Source organism: Macaca mulatta, chromosome 8 (genome assembly GCF_049350105.2).
Source record: "Macaca mulatta isolate MMU2019108-1 chromosome 8, T2T-MMU8v2.0, whole genome shotgun sequence".
NCBI classification, from domain to species: domain Eukaryota; kingdom Metazoa; phylum Chordata; class Mammalia; order Primates; family Cercopithecidae; genus Macaca; species Macaca mulatta.
The window spans coordinates 63746457-63768360 of NC_133413.1; the positions used below are offsets into that span (position 1 = coordinate 63746457).

The window sequence follows — 21904 nt, forward strand, 5'->3', positions numbered from 1 at the left end:
AGAGGTAGAGCCCACTAGGGAGAAACGTGACCTTCTTTCCTTGCAGGAATCTGGCTTATGGATGAGGCTATGATACAGGGTTGTGAAATCACAGCTCTCTGCTTGGGAGCAAAAGGAAGGCAGCTTTGCACGACTCAGTTCCCACCTTTGGCACAGTGAGTTTGGGGTCCCGAGAGTCTACTTTTTTTCACACTATCCGTTACTTTTGCCTGTTTTTCTGTTGGCTTATTGATCTCTATTGATTTTTAGGAACACTACATGGAGCTGTTTAAAATATAGTTCTTTGGTTGAAAAAAAAGCTTAAAATATTTTCCACAGTTTCACATTTCTCATTACAACAATTTTGTGTTTCTCAAGGCTTCTCAATCTTCTTGTGGGGTGTGTGTGTGTGTTTGTGTGTGTGTGTATGTGTGTGTGTGTATGCTTTGCTTTGTTTTTCTCCTTAGAATTGTCTTCTGGATCTGTCTTGTTTTCTGTTTTGTTTTGTTTGCAGTTTCTGGAGTTGTGGTCATAAAGAGTTATTTTCTTTTGTGGGTTATCAAGCTCAGGTCTGGTGCTGGAGGTGCTGAATTTCACTGGTTCTGAAAGGCAGAGGAGTCTTTTGCTGCTCAGCTTTAGCTTTGTGTTTCTCAGCAATCCTTCAGACTGGGAATGATTTAACCCACCCATGCTCCTCCCTCCTGATCCTTTGAAGGTCAGGTGGATTTAGCCTAATCACACTGGCCAACACCAAACTTCTTCTTGCCAGGGTCCTGGGAGCATGAAACATCAAGCACTTTCTGGGATTTACTAGCATCACACCCTTGTTCTGGGCTCCTTGCTAAGTCTCTCAGCAGAGACTGAGGCCTGCAAGTCAGTAGCCACCTGCCTAGGAGAGGCTGGTAGCTGGTAGCCGGAAGCTGAGATGAAGGGATCCAGAGTCTGGTTCCATGATAAATTAATCGATTAATTAGGCAGAATAACAGCTTTATATATTAAATCTTTCTCTCCAAGAACATAGTCTATCTTTCATTTGTTTAAATCACCACTTTTGTCTGTTGGGCACATTTAGAGTTTTATCCTATAGTTCTACCACATCTGTTGTTAATGCCTAAGTATTTTATTTATTCCTGTGTATCCCTAAGCAAGTTGACCCCTAAGTATTTTATTATCTTTGTAGATATTGTAAGTAAATTATTTGCTTCTAGTGTATTGTATTATTATTACTTCAATTGTTATTTGTAAGGGACTTTCAGTTGATTTGAGGAGATTTCAAGGTACATTATCAATTTATTTGGAAATAGTATGCAAAGTTGAGTAATATTAAATGACAGTAGATATGCTTGTCTTGATTCTGATGTTAATGGGATTGCTTCCAGTTTTTTATTATGCACAATGCTTAATCGGTAGGTATTATCAAATTTTAAATATTCTTAATATTCACGGGTTAAGATTTTTTAATTAAAATGGATGCTGAATTTTTCAAAAATATTTAACATGAAACTCTACAAATCATTTTTCTTAATTTAATATGAATCTATGATAAATCTTATTCATACATATAAAAATGGAAATATCTTGATATCTTACAAATTAAGCCTACTTATTCTTGGTATATTATTTAAAAAATATGTTTTAGGATTCTTTTTTTTGTGTTTCATTTGGGATTTTTTTTATCTGTAATTTTATATGCATGTGTGTTTTCTTATTGAATGTACAGTTTATTATTTTCCTCATTTCATGAAGAATTTAAAGAATACACTTTTAAATGTTCTGAAACAGTTTAAATAGCATTAGAATCATTAGTTTTCTAAAGATTTTGGTAGCATCTCACTCTGAACCTGTATCTGTTATGATATGGTAATAATATTTTAGGGGTGTGTGTGTGGTAGGGAGAAGGGTTGATTAGAATAATGACAATCATCTCTTCCAAGTATCTAATCATGCGATTTATATTTTCCTATTATCATTTCTTTCTTTGTGCTGTTCAGAATATATTTTGTGCTGCTAAATATTCCTTTACTTCTATTATTCATCTTATGGGGTTTAAACAATACATGTGGAGCACAATTTTAAAAAATGAAATTAGTATATTTTCATCACGTCTCACATTTCCTTCCTCTACTTCTTCAAAATATTGATTTGGGACATTTATATTTACCTGATAGTCTCTAATCATTACATTTGTTTTAGTCTGGTGTATTCAATTAATTCGATTCAGGGCTTATTTTTCCATTTGTAGGTAGGCTGATATTCATGCTATGGTCTTTCAAGATGAATGTAGGATGACAATATTATCTATCTCCTTTTAATGTTATCAAATGTTTTGTCTCTTGCTTTCACACTTGAATGAGAGTTCAGATGGGTATAAAAAGAGGGGAATCTTGTCTTCTTTCTCAAACACTTTGCTCAGCTCTGCTCATGTTCCACTGAATGCTTCTGTGGAGGCTATTTTTTCACTTGTGAGCATCTTAATGTTTTTGCCTTTTTGCCCCAAAATCTCTTTCTTATTTTTATTATTTTCTTATATTTTGATAATATATAATTTTATTTATTATTTCTTTAATGTCCAGAAACACTACAATATGTCTTGTTGTAGAATTCTTGGTGTAACTTTTCCTGGAATTGAATATTTTCTTTAAATCTGTAGATTCATGTCTGTTTATTTCTTGGGAGTTTTATTGATTTATTAACTTTTGATAACTTTGTTAAGTTTTATTTAGATTGGACTTACTTTGAATGAGGATGTGGGGGAATTCACTATATGGGACCTATTTTCGATGAGGATGTGGGGGATTCAATTATGCATGTTTCAAGTCTGATTTGCTCCTCTTCTTTCTGTTTGTTTTTCTGTATTTAGTTATTTATTTCTGTTCTATTTGGTTCACTTTAATCATCTTTATCTTCTTTGTTTTTTGCAGTGTTTATACTCATGCTCACAGTTTTCAATTTTGTCTTAATTTCTATGATCCATTTTTGCTTCCAATTTTTCCCCTTTTATGCTTCTAATTTTTCTTCCAACTCTTATTTCATCGTCTTCTGTAGTTTTACAATTTCTTTTCTGACTTTTTGCCCTTGTCTTTTTGATATCATTTTTTATAAAAGGGAATTATTTCAGATTTAAAAAAATTCATTGCAAAAAGCCGGTCAAATTCTTGTCTGCTTCAATCACCATATTAAGCTTTTTTTTCTTTTTTTCTTTCATTCTTATGTTCCAGACCCTTTTCTCTTTTTCTCTTTTCTTTATCCTCAAAAATTTTATAGGTCTTCTGGTGGCCTTTTTTTGAGAATTCATATTTGAATAAGTCATGCTCAAAAGGGAGAAAATGGCCTCCATAGCAACATGAAACAGAACATGAGAAGAGAGCGGAGCAAAGTGCTTGAGAAAGGAGACAAGGTTCCCAGACTATAAACCCATTTAAACTTTCATTCAAATATGAAAGCAAACACTGTAGAAACCACAAAATCATGGGCAAGCTAATCACAGAATACATGTAAAAGCTGGAGGTCAGACACTTGTTCTAAGCTAGCATAAATTTTCTTATGATGCAAATATAAATGTTCTCTTTTAATCTTTCTCTACTTCTGCATAGCCAATGAAGATAAACAGCCATGTAGTGTCCAGAGTGAACATCTCTCTCCTTCTCTCACTTCAGGCCCAACAGGTAGATGTTTCCTGCAAATACAACTCAACGATGGGATTTTTCATGCAGCTGAATCTTTCTCTGCTTCTTGGAGCCATAAGTGTGTCAAAAGAATATCCTATTCTCATTTTTGCATCCAAGAGACTTTAGGTTCTCACCTCGCATATATCCCTCCTCTAGGGTGTCAACATTGCCAGTTTGTTCTGGGATCTATAACACACTTGTGCTATTGTGACATCTTGTCATACTTCTAAACCATCTTCACACTTTTTGCAGTATTTTTCAGGGATTCAAACATTTTCTAGTTTTTCAAAGAAAGTTTCTTCTTTCAGTTTTGCTTTTTTAGTTGTTTTCAAGGGAATAACACAACTCCTGAGCATGTCTTAAGCAACATTGGAGTATATAATCAATTCCTTGGTACTATCAAATTTTAAAATCTATGTGTTGAAAATAAGGATAAATTTCATTCCTATAAAAGACAGGGAAACTTATAATTAAGTTCCACAGGGGACAGCTAATTAAAATGTTATTTTGACACTAGCTCTTTCAGATTCTGTCACTGGTCTCTCCTCTCAGCAAAAGGTACATTTTTAAGTAAGTTCACTTTTCTCCATGGCCTCGTTAAGTGAGCTGACGTCTGGACACAAAGATAAGCCCAAATATTTGGTTGTGACATTCTGTGTCCTGACACCAATAAATTTAACCTAAATTCCAAGAGATGTTGCCAAGGTAATTTCCCATTACCATCCTTATGAGAATAGTTGATGGCTCCCAGGAAAATGAGATGATTTTGAGATATGAATCTTTTTATTGATATACCGAAACTTTACCAGTGGGAAAATGCATTCAGGGACTTTTAAATACAACTACTCATAAGTCTAATCTTTGTTTCTACGTTCGATGGGAGGTTGATGAAAAAACAATGGATATGGGATAAGGATATCCAACTAAAGTTGTATTGAATGTTAAGAAGGACAACCTCTCCACCACAAAGTGTTATACTCTTATTTAAGAGGCAATAAACATTGCTTATTACATCTTGCTCTAAAAGTTAACTACTACCTTTAACCAGAGTGGAAATAATCCTTGACCTTCTTGGCCATTAACCTTTGATACTTAAACCTTATTATAATATGCACAACTTGATAAACAATTTTATAGTCACTTATTTTCAAGCAAAAAGGGCACTGTTGAAAGAAAATTTATCTAGTTCATAAATTATGTAGATAAAATGCAAATAGACATAGTATGGTCTCATCAGTTGACTTACTACTGAACACTCTGACATCTGAAAAATAAGTGGCTAGAAAATGTACAGGTAGGATGTATAGAAAGAGCAAATTGGTAAAGGGTTGTGCCCTGGCACTCCATCTAAGTGCTTCTTTATTGAACCATTGCCCTCCTACAGGTAAGGGGTGTTATGCTATTAAGCTGGTGTTTACAGAGTCCATCAGAACATTGTTTTTTTAATAGGTGGTTTCATCACTTGTTTGCTTGTTTTTTGTTTTTTGCTTTGTCTGAATATATTTAAGCCAGGTGAAATGCAAATTTGGCTAATTAATAAGCTTCTTTGGTCCAAATAGCTAAGTAGTAACTTCAGATCTCAACCATTTCAATGTAGTCAACAAATCTTTCCTTTTTGGGCAAAAAGTAGCATAAATCTGTATCTATCTCTATCTCTGTATCTGTATGTTTAGGGTCTTCAAGGGCCAATTTGACTGGATTTGTAAGTTGAGATAATACGCATAAGTTCTCAGTATTCAGGCCCTTAATCTGTATTTAAGTTTCTATTGTATGGTTTGTTCCCGAAGAAGTTTTGGGTCATGGTATGCTGGCTTCACTCCACTGCTGTTGTGTTCCTCACATGTGTTTTGGACCTTGTGCATTTTCTCACTCTATATTTAGATAACAAATTCTAGGAATTAAGGTAGGTGCTGAGCAAATTCCTTTACTGTTTCTTTCATTCTTTCATTCAACAAATCCTTCTTTAAAGCTGGGCCCTGCAGTAGGACCTGGTGATCCATCAGGAAGCCAGAATGGAGAAGGGCCTGTTTTTGGTTTTCTTTTTGTTTTTTTTTTTGTTTTTTTTTTTTTTTGTCATTCTGCTGTGAAGCATTTACTGCAGGGGGTCTGATCATTTTGGTCCTTAAGGGAATGAAGGGAATGAGGCAAATTTTACGATATATCCAGGAATCACTCCCATTCTCCTGATTTTTGACTAAGTTCTTTTGAAGATGTTCTGACTTACAAAGTTGCTGTTGCTCAGAATTAAATACCTTTTAAGATAAAACCTGTGATGCATCCCACCCATTTTTTGCTCCTAGGAAACACCCAAGGAGGATATCTAACAGTTTAGCCAAATGTTTCTCTGGAAGTATATTCTTGAATAAAAAATAAACACAACTTTTTTTCATAGAAGGAAGAAGGGGAAAAATATAATTTCCAGAAAGTGGATTGAAGTGAAGATAAAAATTACCAAGAAAAGTGGCTTTTAAAAAGATCAAAGTAAGAAAAAGCAGATTTTAGATCATCTGCATGGTTAAATGGGTAAAGTATCCTGTTTTGGAATATAGGACATATTTAATCTTTAGGTAGTTATAATTTAACTTACTTGCTTTTTATTAACTTGTTTGTTTAATTGAAATAGTAGGATGACATGGTAAAAATTTCAAACACTGTACAAACATCTATGTCAACATGCTTGTCTCCCTCCCACATCAGACCACCAACTTCTCAGGCCCCCTCCTCAGATGTGAACAATGTCTTCAGCTTTTTGTATTTATTTTTGAAGACACTCTGGGTATGCACATGTCCAGATCCACCTTTTTACATTCATTTTGGAGAATACAAATACATACTAATCTTCACCTTGCTTTTTCCTCTTGACAATATTTCTTGGAGATTATGTTATGGAACGTAAAGATACAGACTGATCAAATTTTTATAGCTCTTTTTTTTTTTTTCAAATACAATGTCAACTAATATTTGCTTCCCACTGTAGCTAAAAGGCAGGTCTGTAGTGAGCTAAGTTTCCCTGAGCCCTATCAATGGCCTGTTCACTCAGCAAGGGAGGGGACAGGGTCTTCTTGTCTTATGGCTGAGCAACTGAGGAACCACCAGGTGACAGAGTTGTTGGGACTTTTCATTACTATCTTCAGAGAGCCACCATGGGTCTGGGTGACATCCAATCAAAACTTTATTTTCCTTGTTTAGAAGACAAAAAGGCAATTGTTTTTTCTAACGTATGTATTGAGACGATGCTATCAAAAAGAGGAAGCAGATAGAATTTCTCAACAAAGCAAGAAATTAGCAAATGCTTCACATTCTTTAGTAGTACAGAAGTACAGAATAATTTTTAAAAGTGATGCAGAGACCTCTTTGTGCAGCCAATGGTAATAATCTGTTCGTCTCCATACTCCCAAAAGAAGAGAGAACCCTTCTGATGGTGCCCAGACTTTCAGACTCCTTTTGAGGAATTCCCAAGAGCCTCTGAGAGCAAAGTTAAATTGCTGGATCCAAGTGTATTTGGAATTTAGTTTTGAAGGATACTTATAAATTTATCTCCTAAAACATTGTAGTGATTTACATTCCAACTAAAAATATATGTAAGTTTTTGTTTCTCTGCTGTGGGGCTCAGAGTGTATATTTTGAAAGTGTTTTCATTTTATTCAGCTTTATTCAGCTTTATTGAGGTATAAATGAAATACAAAAGGCTTTACATGTTTAATGTATACAGTTAGTTGAGTTGGGACATCTATATTCACCTGTGACACCATTACTACAATTAAAGTAATGAATACATCCATCACCTCTAAAAGTTTTCTTTTTTACACTTTATCATTTTTTTGGTGTGTGTGTGGTAAGAACACTCAATATGAGATCTTCCTTTTTAACCAATGTTTTAGTGCACTGCATGGGACTGTTAACCATAGGCACTATGTTGTAAAACAAATCTCTGCAACTTATTCACCTCATGATTTTTTTCTTCATCATTTGTAAGTTCTGTGTATTAAAAAATGTAACAGTAACTTTATTATTTATTTTTTAATCATATAGATGCAGTTTTAATATGGAAAGATGACTGTGATATAAGTAAACATACTTTTTAATGTCTGCCATTATCTGGTTTTATGTCGTTTAAAATTTTCTTTTGACAAAAATTATATATATACACAAATATATACACATATATTTATTGTGTACAACATCTTGTGAAATATGTATACACTATGGAATGGCTGAATTGAACTAATTAACATATGTATTATATCACATACTTGTCATCTTTTTGTGGTGCGAGCATTCAAAATCTACTCTCTTAGCAGTTTTCAAGAATGCAATACTGTGTTTATAAATGGAACTTTATACACTTTGAACAGCAGCTCCCCATTTCCCTCTCCCCAACCTTGGTGACCACCATGCTATTTTCTGCTATAGGTTTAACTACTGCAGGTCCCTCACACAAGGGGAAATCATACAGTATTTGTTCTTCTCTGACTGACTTATTTCACTTAGCATAATGTCTTACAGGTCTGTTTAGTTTTTATTTTTTAGATTTTTTACTTTTAATTATTAAGATACATAATAGCTGTACATATTCAGATCTATTGGCATTGCTGCAAATGGTAGGATTTATTTCTTTTCTAAGGCTGAATAATATTTCATTGTGTGTATGTATCACACTTTATCCATTCATCTGTTAATAGATATTTGGATTATTTCCATATCTTGGCTATTGTGAATAATAATGCATGAGCATTTCTGCCAGTCTTATAGTTAAATTGATAACAGTGTTGTTTAATTTGTCTTTCCTAAAAGGCCTCTTCAAATGCTTTTGGGCCATTTGTATTTATTTTTTGTCTAAACTCTTGTCTACTTTTTAAATTGAATTAATGATTTTTTTCTTCATCATTTGTAAGTTCTATGTATTAAAAAATATGTCTTCAGATATATTGCAAACTTTTTTTCTTTTTTTCTTTTTGAGACAGAATCTTGCCCTATTGCCCAGGCTGGAGTGCAGTGACACAATCATGGCTTACTGGAGCCTCAACCTCTCAGGCTCAATTAATCTTCCCACCTCAGTTTCCTGAGTAGGTGGGATTACAGGCATGTGCCACCACATCCTGCTAAATTTTTTTTTTGTAGGGAAGGGTCTTGCTATGTTGCCCAGGCTGGTCTTGAACTCCTGGGTTCAAGCAATCCTCCTGTCTTGTCCTCCCAAAGCGCTAAGATTACAGGCATGAGCCATTGTGCCCAGCTTGCAAACAGTTTTTCTGTTTATTGTTTTACTTTTTATGCTAAAATTTCTGTACTCGAAATTATCAATTGTTTTATATATGGTTTCTGAATTTTGTATTTGGCATAGAAGGGTCTTCCTGTCTCAAAGTTCATGAAAATAATTTTCCCTCATTATCTCACAGGCCTTTTCAGGTTTTCATATTTCTTTAATTTAAATCATTGATTGATTTGGAATTGATTTTGGTGGATTTTTCCTTTAGCATTATTTATCGAATGATCCATTCCCCACGCCTTATATTAAGCATCACGTTTACTATACCCTAAACTCCTGCATGGTTTTTAGTACATTTCTAGCCTCTGTATTTATTCCATTGATGGATTTATTAATATATAAGAATCAGAATGGTTTGTGTGTTAGATAGAATAATGTTCTCAGTCTCCAGAACCTGTGAATATGTTAGCTGCACATAGAGAGATGATTCGCGTAAGGGTTCTGACACAAGGAGAATACCCTGGAGGACCCAGGTGAGCCCAGTGTCATCAAGGGCAGGAGAGTCAGCATCAGGGAAGGAGATGAGGAAGCAACGGGCAGAGAGGAGGGAGCGGAAGGAGCCTCACTGCTGGTTTTGGGATGGAGGAAGGGCCGGGAGCCGAGGAATGCAGACAGCCTCTGGAAGCTAGAAGAGGAAGAAATGGATTCTCCCATGAGCCTTTAGAAGGAGCCAGTGCTGCTCACCCATGTTGGACTTCTGACCTCCAGAGCTGTAAGAGAATAAACTTGTGTTGTTTAAAGCCACTTAGTTTGTGGTAATTTGTTACAGCAGCCATAAGAAATATATTTTACTCTAACTTGAAAATAAAAAGCTATTATACTTGTTGGCCTTTTCCCCCTTGTAGCACTTCTATTTCAAGATTTTCCTACCTCTTTTTATATGTCTGTTTTTCCAAATAAAGTTTCCACATAGATTGTTCTGTTTCAAAACTATTCTATCACCATTTTTATTGCCATTACATTAAATTTTTCAATTCGGTTAGGAAGAATTGATGTTTTTTACAAAATCACATGTCAAAGTCTTAACCAACTTTTAGATAGGTTAGTCAGTGACAGGTCATTCAGGACTTGGAACTTATCAGGGAAAATAGTCAGGCACCCACATTGTCCTCAGGTGAAAACTGATCCCTTGACAAAGCAGAGGCAGAGTCACCACGGAAAGGATTCAGACAGGATTATGGGTTGGAGCCTCTGGCAAGCCTGTCCCATGGCGTAGATAAAGGAGAGCCAGCTATGAAAAGGAAACCCAGTTCAGTCCTGATCCCACTTTCCTCCATGGGACCCCTTCACTAAGGCACAAGGAAGATCCAGACCGTGGGGCCCTCTGCACCTTTATTAAGGAAAATCCTCAAAGAATGTTAGCAAACCTAACCTTAACAGGAATACCATTAGCGCTCTTTGTGAACAGTTTATTTAAAATAGGGTTGGATGATTTTAGTGTATTAAAATGGTATATTTTACTTAAAACATGTTTTGACCACTGAATCGAAGTGTATAATAAATATACAAGCCAAAAGCAGTGCTTGCTGGAGGTAAGGTGCTGTGTCCTTCACTGCAGTTGTCTCTCTTACATTACAATGTTTAAAAGACTGAAGAGAGAGCTTTGGAAGAACAAGAAAATAGAGGGCAAGTAAAGAAGTATTCATGTATGAAACGTGTGTTTAGTCATTGAGAAAGCACAAATTAGATATCAGGTGTTAAACACGCATAATCCAGATTTGTTCTTTTTGCTTCATGTTGCTTCAGCTGTGCAGGGTCTTTTTTGGTGCCATATGAATTTTAGGATTATTTTTTCTAGTTCTATGAAGAATGATGATGGTACTTTGATGGGGATTGCTTTTGGCAGTATGGGCGTTTTTACAATATTGATTCTTTCTATCCATGAGCATGAGATGTGTTTTCATTTGTTCATGTCATCTATGATTCCTTTCAGCAGTGTTTTGTAGTTTTCCTCGTAGAGACCTTACACCTCCTTGGTTAAGTGTATTCCCAGGTATTTTACTTTATTTTATTTTATTTTACTTTATTGTTTTGCAGCTGTCGTAAAAGGAATTGAGTTCTTGATTTGATTCTCAGCTGGGTGATTTTTGGTATATAGCCGTTATTCTAAATCTCCATAAATGAGTCATTATACCTCAGTGAGGCCCATGAATTTTGTCATAAAGTCTTTAATAACATTGTTTATATAGTTAGGAGCCTACCAAAAATATTTGCTCGGAAACTTGCAACCCTAGGAGCAGTGCTGTATATGATCGTGAGAGAGTTACTTAACTAGAAATTCCTCAATTTTCTTATCTCCAGAATGGACTGAAAAATAATGCCATGATAGGTTGATTACAAAAAAAAATTGCTGAAATCTCCACTCCTTGCTGTATCCATACCTTTTGCCATGTGAATTTGAAACTTCTCCTGTCAAGAGGTGAAGTCTTTCCCTACCTTCCCATGCCTCCTTGAGCTCCTTGAATATATGCTAGACTTACGACTTGCATTGGCCAATGTGATGTGAAGGATGAGAGCGTGTCAGTTCTGAGACTAGGCTTCAAGAAGCCTTGCACGCTTTGCTTTCTCAGTTGGACCCCTACCAATATTTTGAAGCAAGTCCAAGATAGCCTGCTGGAACACGAGAGACCATTGACTATAGCAAAATACTCGTCTCCTAGCTGAGCCACCAGCTAACATCAGATACAGAGTAAACGTACCCAAGATAAACCAAGCCTGGGCCAGGTCAGAGACCCATCCAGCCAACTACAGACTTAGAGAAGCAATAAATATTTATTTTTTAAGCCACTGCATTTGGCAGGTTTTTGTTTGTTTGTTTGTTTGTTTGTTTTATTTTTTTTGGAGACGGAATCTTGCTCTGTCACTCAGGCTGGAGTGCAGCAGCACGATCTCAGCTCACTGCAACTTCCACTTCCAGGATTCAAGTATTCTCCTGCCTCAGCCTCCCAAGTAGCTGAGACTACCATTGCACGCCACCATGCCTGGCTAATTCTTTGTAGTTTTGGTAGAGACGGGGTTTCACCATGTTGGCCAAGCTGGTGGATTCAGTAGATTGAACCTCTGACCTCAAGTGATCTGACCACCTCAGCCTCACAAAGTGCTAGGATTACAGGCATGAGTCACTGTGCCAGGCCTTCATTTGGCAGTTTAAGCCACTGCTTTATTACACAGCATTAGTTAACTGATACAAGAGGTTGTGAATATTAGACTAAGTGAATTAAATTAAATGAATTGAATGAATTAAAACACATAAGGCACTTAGAATGATGATTCCTACAAAATAAATGCATTTTCCTTATTGTCATTCTTATTACTATCAACAGTTATTTCAACAACTCTCTAACTTGCCAAAATCTATGAGAACAGGGATTTCAGCAGAATTTCTCACATATCTGTGACTTTGTATGTGGGAGCTCACTGTGCTTGGGCCAGGGCAGCAGATGTTTGCCATAAAGTTTTATGAATAACCTAACTTTCTCAGTTTTTCCATGCCAGCCATGCCACTTGGTTTGGGTTACTATAACTTCTCTGCCTGGTGTGCGGAGATTGAGTATTAAGGCAGAAACAGTTTAGTAGTTTGTGAACACAGGTCCTGTCAGCATTTTGTGCTGAAGGCAGAATTGTATTACACAGAGAAACCACAACACTTTAAAACTGTGTTACCTTTTTGTGTTACATAACATAGGGGTTTTAGAAGTTGATATCTCTGAATTTGACACAATTCAGTCATTCTACAAAATGATCAAAACTTGGGCCACGTGGGAATATCACTCCTCTTATGTGAAACTGAGCTGATATCCACAAGAGTATAATAAATTAAAAACTGGAGGTGAAGGTGAGGGGAGGGTATACGTTCATGCTCAGATTAAAGCTTTCCGGACCCTGGAGGTCCTAGAATGTGAGATAGAATGAAGAGGCTCTACACACTGAAACCTCAATAGGCCTATGAAACTCCTGGGCTTTAAACCAATATAGTTTATTTTGTGTTAAACATCATTTGTACTGCCTGAGAATACAATTGTTTTTAAATGGGTGTATTGAAAATATTATCCTACATAAAAGTTTCTTTTAAGTAGGGCACAGTAGTGAGAAAACTTGTTCTTACTTAATTTTATGCTATAATTTTCTACAGATTCATAATCTTGGGTAATATTAGGTATCTCTAGTACATAATACAGGAAGCAAGTGACCCAATTTTTAAAATATTGCACATTCTAGTTGGCAAATATTATTAGAACCATACTGCCTAGGATTGGCATAGCTGGTTCATGATTACAGCTTTGGCTTGGGTAAACACAGAGGAGAGAAACAGCTAGCATCTTCAGAACAATCAGAACATGTACCCTTCAATCAAGTATTATAAAAATTCTTGAAATAAAGTCATAAAGGAAGGTTGAGGAAAAACTAAAGTATTTGCCTTCATTTACTAGAGATTTTAACAGAATGCCGTTTGAGGAGATGCAAGAATGTCGCCAAGATTTCAACTGAAGTGGTAAAGGAAACCTATCTCTAGACGGATAAAGAGAACAGCTGGTTGGATTTGGTAGGCTGAGAAGTCAAAGGCTGCAAGATGGGTGGCCACAGGGGTGTCAGCTGAGATGCCACTCCAGCTTGAAAGGTAAGAGGCTCTTGGGAAAATTAAGGAGCCACATATATATATTTTTTTCTTGTTCATCTTTTCTGGTCAGGCTTTTTTAAAATTTAATTTTTTTTAGGTTCAGATTTTTTTTGTTTATTTAACTATTTATTGAATTTTTTTTATTTCAGTGGCTCCTAGGGTATGAGTCATTTTTAGTTACATGAATAAATTGCATAGGTGAAGTCTGAGATCTTAGCGCACCATTCACCTGACTAATGTACAATGTATGCAATAAGTAGTTTTTAATTTCTTGCCCTTATTTTTTTTTTTTCCTCATTAAACTTTTTTAATGGGTCTCAAAATTCTGTGACAAATTTTTGGTCAAGTTGTTTCCATTAACAAGTACTGATTTTAAAAACTAATAACTTAAAACTGCCACACACAAAAAAGAAAACCAAAGTGGTCCACAAAACATTCTCCTTTCCTTCTGAAGGTTTTACGATGCATTGTTATCATTAACCAGTCTTTTACTACTAAACTTAAATGGCCAATTGAACAAACAGTTCTGAGACCGTTCTTCCACCACTGATTAAGAGTGGGGTGGCAGGTATTAGGGATAATATTCATTTAGCCTTCTGAGCTTTCTGGGCAGACTTGGTGACCTTGCCAGCTCCAGCAGCCTTCTTGTCCACTGCTTTGATGACACCCACCGCAACTGTCTGCCTCATATCACGAACAGCAAAGTGACCCAAAGGTGGATAGTCTGAGAAGCTCTCAACACACATAGGCTTGCCAGGAACCATATCAACAATGGCAGCATAACCAGACTTCAAGAATTTAGGGCCATCTTCCAGTTTTTTACCAGAACGGCAATCAATCTTTTCCTTCAGCTCAGCAAACTTGCATGCAATGTGAGCCGTGTGGCAATCCAACACAGGGGCATAGCCAGCACTTATTTGGCCTGGATGGTTCAGGATAATCACCTGAGCAGTGAAGCCAGCTGCTTCCATTGGTGGGTCGTTTTTGCGGTCACCAGCAACGTTGCCACAACGAACATCCTTGACAGACACATTCTTGACATTGAAGCCCACATTGTCCCCAGGAAGAGCTTCACTCAAAGCTTCATGGTGCATTTCGACAGATTTTACTTCAGTTGTAACATTGACTGGAGCAAAGGTGACCACCATACCGGGTTTGAGAACACCAGTCTCCACTCGGTCAACAGGAACAGTACCAATACCAACAATTTTGTAGACATCCTGGAGAGGCAGGCGCAAGGGCTTGTCAGTTGGACGAGTTGGTGGTAGGATGCAGTCCAGAGCCTCAAGCAGCGTGGTTCCACTGGCATTGCCATCCTTACGGGTGACCTTCCATCCCTTGAACCAAGGCATGTTAGCACTTGGCTCCAGCATGTTGTCACCATTCCAACCAGAAATTGGCACAAATGCCACAGTGTCGGGGTTGTAGCCAATTTTCTTTATGTAAGTGCTGACTTCCTTAACAATTTCCTCATATCTCTTCTGGCTGTAGGGTGGCTCAGTGGAATCCATTTTGTTAACACCAACAATTAGTTGTTTCACACCCAGTGTGTAAGCCAGAAGAGCATGCTCTCGGGTCTGCCCATTTTTGGAGATACCAGCTTCAAATTCACCAACACCAGCAGCAACAATCAGGACAGCACAGTCAGCCTGAGATGTCCCTGTAATCATGTTTTTGATGAAGTCTCTGTGTCCTGGGGCATCAATGATAGTCACATAATACTTGCTGGTCTCAAATTTCCACAAGGAGATATAAATGGTGATACCACGTTCCCGCTCAGCTTTCAGTTTATCCAAGACCCAAGCATACTTGAAGGAGCCCTTTCCCATCTCAGCAGCCTCCTTCTCAAATTTTTCAATGGTTCTTTTGTCGATGCCACCGCATTTGTAGATCAGATGGCCAGTAGTGGTGGACTTGCCCAAATCTACGTGTCCAATGACGACAATGTTGATATGAGTCTTTTCCTTTCCCATTTTGGCTTTTGGGGTAGTTTTCACGACACCTGTGTTCTGGCGGCAAACTCGTTGTGAAAAAGCTCTTGCCCTTCTTATACCCTCCTGTTTCTGAGTCTCCAAAGTCCATTATACCACTCTGTATACCTTTGTGTACCCATAGCTTAGCTCCCACTTATAAGTGAGAACATATGGTATTTGGTTTTCCATTCTTGAGTTACTTCACTTAGAATAATGGCCTTCAGCTCCATCCAAGTTGCTGCAAAAGACATTATTTTGTTCTTTTTATGGCAGATTAGTATTCCATAGTGTATATATAACAAAGTTTATTTATTCCCTCATTGGCTGATGGGCACTTAGGTTGGTTCTATATCTTTGCAATTGTGAATTGTTCTGCAATAAATATATGCATACAAGTGTCTGTTTGATGTAATGACTTCTTTTCCTTTGGGAAGAGACCTGGTAGCGGGATTGTTGGATCAAATGGTAGATCTACTTTTAGTTCTTTAAGGAATCTCCATACTGTTTTTCCATAGTGGTTATACTAATTTACATTCCCACCAGCAGTGTAAAAGCATTCCACTTTCACCGCATCCATGCCAACATCTATTGTTTTTTGACCTTTTAATAATGGCCATTCTTGCAGGAGTAAGGTGATATCTCACTGTGTAATTTGCATTTCTCTGATGATTAATGATGTTGAGCATTTTTTCCTATGTTTATTTGTATATCCTCCTTTGAGAAATGTCTATTCATGCCATTTGCTCACTCTTTGATGGGATCATTTGTGCTTTTATCTTGCTGATTTGTTTGAGAATCTGGATATTATTTCTTTGATGGATGCATAGCTTGCAAATATTTTCTCCCATTCTGTGGGTAGTCTGTTTACTCTGCTGATTATTTCTTTTGCTGTACAGAAGCTTTTTGCTTAACTAGGTCCAATTTAATTTGGTTTTATTGCATTTGCTTTTGGCATCTTAGTCATAAGTTATTTGCCTAGACTAATGTGTGAAAGAGTTTTCCCAGGTTCTTTCTGGAATCTGTGTAGTTTCAGGTCTTAGATTTAAGTCTTTGATCCATCTTGAGTTGACTTTTGTATAAGGTGAGAGATAGGAGCCCAATTTCATTCTTCTACATTTGGGTAGCCTGTTTTCCCAGCACTGTGTATTAAATAGGTCGTCCTTTCTTAGATTCAGTTTTAAGAGCAAGATTTTAACTCTTAGTTTTCTTTCCAGAGCTGTAACAAATTACATCTCATATTATAAAGGAACATACTCTATGCAAAAAGATATTTATTATAGACTTCCCTGAAAATATTTTGTTAAATAAAAGGACCCCAAAGTAATCAATGTCATCAGCTCCAAATTCTATCTGAATGAACTGTAGCATAGACATAGAGACAATTGGGAAGATATTTACAGCAAATATATTAAGTCCAGGGGCTGCAGCACTGAGACACTGGGAATGGCAGCAGGAGAGGCCCCAACCTTCAGGCCTGCTCCGGGGTATGTCTCTGAGCCCTATGCCAAACCTCCTGTGCTCTTGTCTTGTTTCCAAGCCTCTTCTCTAGCCCTACATTTGATTCTAATTCTGTAAACGACACAATATTTTTCCAATACGTTCTGAAGTTAGCCAGAATCCATTGCTGGGTCTTGCAAACAAAAATACTGACTTTTACAACCTTCCAATTTGTCTTTTATTTCTCTGTTTTTCTTTCACCCACAAATTTCTAGATATATTCTTTTTAATTAAAATAGTTAAGAATGATCATTCAGGTGGTTACATAGGTTTTTGTGGATTTTATAGATACACAACCATTATCAGTACAGGATAAGAAATCAACTAAAAAAATCAGTAGCATTATATATGCCAACAGCAAACAATCTGAAAAAGAAATCAAGGAAGCAATTCCATTTAGAGTAGCTACAAAAATTAAAATACCTAGCAATAAATTTAACCAAGGAGGTGGAGGAGCTTTACAATGAAAACTATAAAATATTAAGAAAAGAACTTGAAGAAGACACAAATAAATAGAAAGATATTCTGTGTTCATAAATTAGAAGAATTAATGTTGTTAAAACACCCATACTATAAGTAATTTACAGCTTCCTTGCAATTCTTATCAAACCACCAATGACATTCTTCACAACAATACAAAAAAAAAATCCTAAAATTTATATGGGACCACAAAATACCATGAATAGCCAAAGCAATCTTAAGCAAAAAGAACAATGCTGGAAGCATTACATTACCTGACTTCAAAATACATTACGAAGCAACAGTAACCCAAACAACATGGTACTGGCATGAAAACAGACACATGTACCAATGGAACAGAATAGAGAATCCAGAAGTAAATCCATGAATTTACAGCTGGGTCATTTTTGGCAGAAGTGCCAAGAACACACAATGGGGGAAGGACAGTCTCTTCAACTAATTGGTTCTAGGAAAACTGGATACCCACGTACAGAAGAATGCATAGACCCCTATCTCTCACCACTTACAAAAATCAACTCAAAATGGATTTTTTGAGTTGTGCTTAACTGTAAAACCTGAAACCATGAAACTACTAGAAGAAAACATGTGGGAACACTTCTTGACATTGGTCCGGGCAAGGATTTTTTAAAGATAAGGACCCAAATCACAGGCAACAAAAGCAAATTGGGATTATATCAAACTAAAAAGCTTCTGCACAGTGAAAGAAGGCAAAGGAAACAACAGAGTGAAAAGACAACGTGTAGAATGGGAGAAAAACTATGCAAACTATGCATCTCACAGGACATTAATATCCAGAATATATAAGGAACTTAATTCACTAGCAAAATGATAATAATTTGATTAAAGAATAGTCAAAAGACCTGAATAGACATTTCTCAAAAGAAGACATACAAATGGCCAATATGTGTATGAAAACAATGCTCAACATTGCTAATCATCAGGAAAATTCAAATAAAAATGACAATGAGACATCATCTCACTCCAGTTAGAATAACTATTATCAAAAAGACAAAAATAAATGCTGAATGTAGAGAAAGGAGAATCAAACACTATATTTAAATTAATACAGCCATTATAGAAAACAATCTCAAGTTTCCTCAGAAAACTAAAATTAAAACTATCAAACTATTCATCAGTCTTCCTTCTGGATATATATTCAAAGGAAAGAAAATCAGTATGTTGAAGAGATATCAGCAGCACTGCCATGTTTATTGCAGCACTATTCACAATAGCCAAGATATGAAATCAACCAAAGTGTCCATCAATAGAGGAATGAATGAAGAAAACCTAATATATTTACACAATGGAATACTCTTTTGCTCTGTAAGAGAATAAAATCCTGTCATTTCTGACAACATAGATAAGCCCAGAGGACAGTATGCTAGGTCAAATAACTCATGCTCAGGAAGATAAACACCCCCATGACTTCACTTATATGTGGAATCTAAAAAAGCATGATTTCATAGAGGTAGAGAGTAAAATAGTGGTTACCAGAGGCTGTGAACAGGAGAAGAGGGGGATGGGGAGATGTTGGTCAATGATTACAAAGTTACAGTAAAACAGGAAGAAGAATGAGTTCTAGTGTTCCATTGCACAGTAGGGTGACTATAGTTAATAACATAGTGTATATTTCAAAATAACTAGAAGAGAGAGTTTCGAATGCCCTCACCACTAAGAAATGACAATATTTGAGATGATGAATATGCTAATTACCCTAATGTGATAATTACATAATGTATACATATGTCAAAATGTCACACTGTACCCCATAAATATGTACAAGTGTTATATGTCAATTAAAAATGTAATAAAACTGAAAAATACATGAAAAATTAGTACATTTGCTATGAGAAGATGTGTTTCACATTCCAAAGTGACTTTTAAAAACTTTTCCAAATAATAGTTATATATCAGTTAGAAGTTTCTAAATCATGTTAGTAGGCAGATTTTTTTCATACAAGGAAAGTTAATTGTACAAAAATAATTTCTTTCACAGTTAAGTTTCCTAACTATCAAACTTCCCAGCTAAGCTTTCTTCTTAAAATGTCTGTTATTATCCCAGTTAAGGAACTATATATAGGAGCTCGAATTTTCATCAGATTGATGAAATGTCAGCTCCTTCAGAGAATGGATTTTCAGTAATCCATCTGTTAAATGGTTGGGTTTTTTTAAGTATGAGATTTCACAATACAAGATAAGAGGAAAATATTTAGATCCTTTAGCCATATTATTTTGACAAAATGGCATATTTACTCAATAGAAGGTCTTCACAAGTAATTGTAGTTTCCATCAAGGCCAATTCTTATGCTCAGCTGTAATTACTTTGGATTTTCTGTAGTTCACATCTCATTCTCTAGCTTACTTACAAAGAAAATTGTGATTAGAATTTAGAATTTTCAAAATTGTCCTTGAAACTCTTTGCCTCTTCCTAAGGGAAGAAATTTAAATCTCTTTAAAACTGATGATTTGACTGGAAGCCTAACATGAATGCAAAGTTGGTGAGAGATCATATCAAAGTCACATAGCTGATCAGTGGCTAAATCAGGACTTTAATATAGGTCTTTTGCTCCAAGGCTGTGTTCTACTTATAGCAAAATATTGTATTTTTTTAGGTATCACTATTTTAGAACTTTTTTTGAAAACAAACTGAAACACTCTTTTGTGGGTATATGTAAATATCTCAATTGCATTCTTTTTCTACTTTAAAATGCACTTAGTAATTTTAGTTCCTTCAATGTTCACATATCAAGCAGTTTATGTTAGTGGACTTTAAGGTTGAATTTTAAAATATTAATGTTTAAACCAATTAAAGATGCAATAATTCAACTTGTTTGAACACTTTTTCAATAAGATTTGGATTTCTTAAGAGCATTCTAACAGTAACAAAAGATTCTAATTGTCTTTAATTTATTGAAGAAATATTATTGAGAACCAACCATGGGCCAAGAACTGTTCTGGGAACATGGGATGCCTCAGATAACTGAAAAAAAACCCACAATCTCTGCTCTCATGAAACTAATATTTTTAAAAATTATGAACAGACAATAAACAAAATGGAAATGGAAATCCTTTGGAAAGTTTGAATAGAAAAGCAACATAACCTGGCTTATGTTTTAAAAAGATAACCATAAGATAGCCATAAGTACTATATGGAAAGCATCCTAAGAGGGTGGGAGAAGATGAGGGTAGAAACATGAACACTACTTGGAAACATATTACAATAGTCTATTGAGAGATGCTGGTGGTGTGGAAAAGGTGATAGCCATAAAGATCATAAGCACGTTAGACTCAGGAAATATTTTGAGGGTAGAGCCAAGAGGATTTCCTGGCAAATAGAATGAGATGAAGGAAGGATTTAAAAATGCATCCAAGGATTTGGAGTACACAACAGGAAGGATTAGCTGCTTTCAACAGAGATGGGAAAGAATTTGAGAAGCGCAAATGTGGGGAGAAAAGACTAAAAAATGTTTAACAGCTCAGACGGGACCAATGACATATGTCTGTCTCCATGTATTTCATAAAAGAGGCCACATGCTTTTTGGTGGGGGGTCTCTTTGCAGTGAGTTGAAACGAGAATGATGAGTTGTGTTTAAATGCATACCTGGGGTCGGCCAGGCACGGTGGCTCATGCCTGTAATCCCAGCACTTTTGGAGGCTGAGGCAGGTGGATCATCTGAGGTTGGGAGTTAGAGACCAGCCTGACCAACATGGAGAAACCCCGTGTTTACTAAAAATATAAAATTAGCCGGGTGTGGTGGCACATGCCTGTAATCCCAGCTACTCAGGAAGGCTGAAGCAGGAGAATTGCTTGAACCCAAGAGGCGGAGTTGCGGTTAGTCGAGATCGTAATACTGCACTCCAGCCTGATCAACAAGAGCAAAACTCGGTCTCAAAAAAAAAAAAAAAAAAAAAAAAGAAAAAGAAAAAGAAGTAAACGAATACCTAGCGTCTAGTAAGGAGGGTCAAAGTCCTAGGAGCTAGAAGACATTTGGCTTTCAGAGACTTTTATTCAGTACCATGGACAGCTTCAAACCAAAGCTGTACACCAAGGATGTTCAATTTTTGACTTCCCTGGGCCACACTGGAAGAAGAATTTTCTTGGGCCACACATAAAATACACCAACACTAACGATAGCTGATGAGCTTTAAACAAGTCACAAAAAAAAGCCTCATAATGTTTTAAGAAAGTTTATGAATTTCTGTTGGGCCACATTCAAAGGCATCCTGGACTGCATGTAGCCTGCAGACCACAGATTGGACAAGCTTGTTCTAGACTGTCAGTAAACTAAACCAGAGGTTCAGTAATCCTACTGTGGAAATTATTCATTTATTTACCCCCACATTCACCAGTTCACTTATTTACTCAATTACCCATTCACTAGGGCAACCAAAACAAAGCACAGTCTTTTTTCTCAACATAGAA

The 21904-nt window shown here is 36.2% G+C and overlaps 1 pseudogene across 1 annotated transcript; it reads right to left on the minus strand.

Annotated features, from left to right (window-relative positions):
- Positions 1–13811: 13811 nt before the first annotated feature.
- On the minus strand, positions 13812–15566 carry LOC710682 (elongation factor 1-alpha 1 pseudogene; annotated as a pseudogene). Its single transcript, XR_001446657.3, has one exon. The product of XR_001446657.3 is annotated as an elongation factor 1-alpha 1 pseudogene (transcript).
- Positions 15567–21904: the final 6338 nt, after the last annotated feature.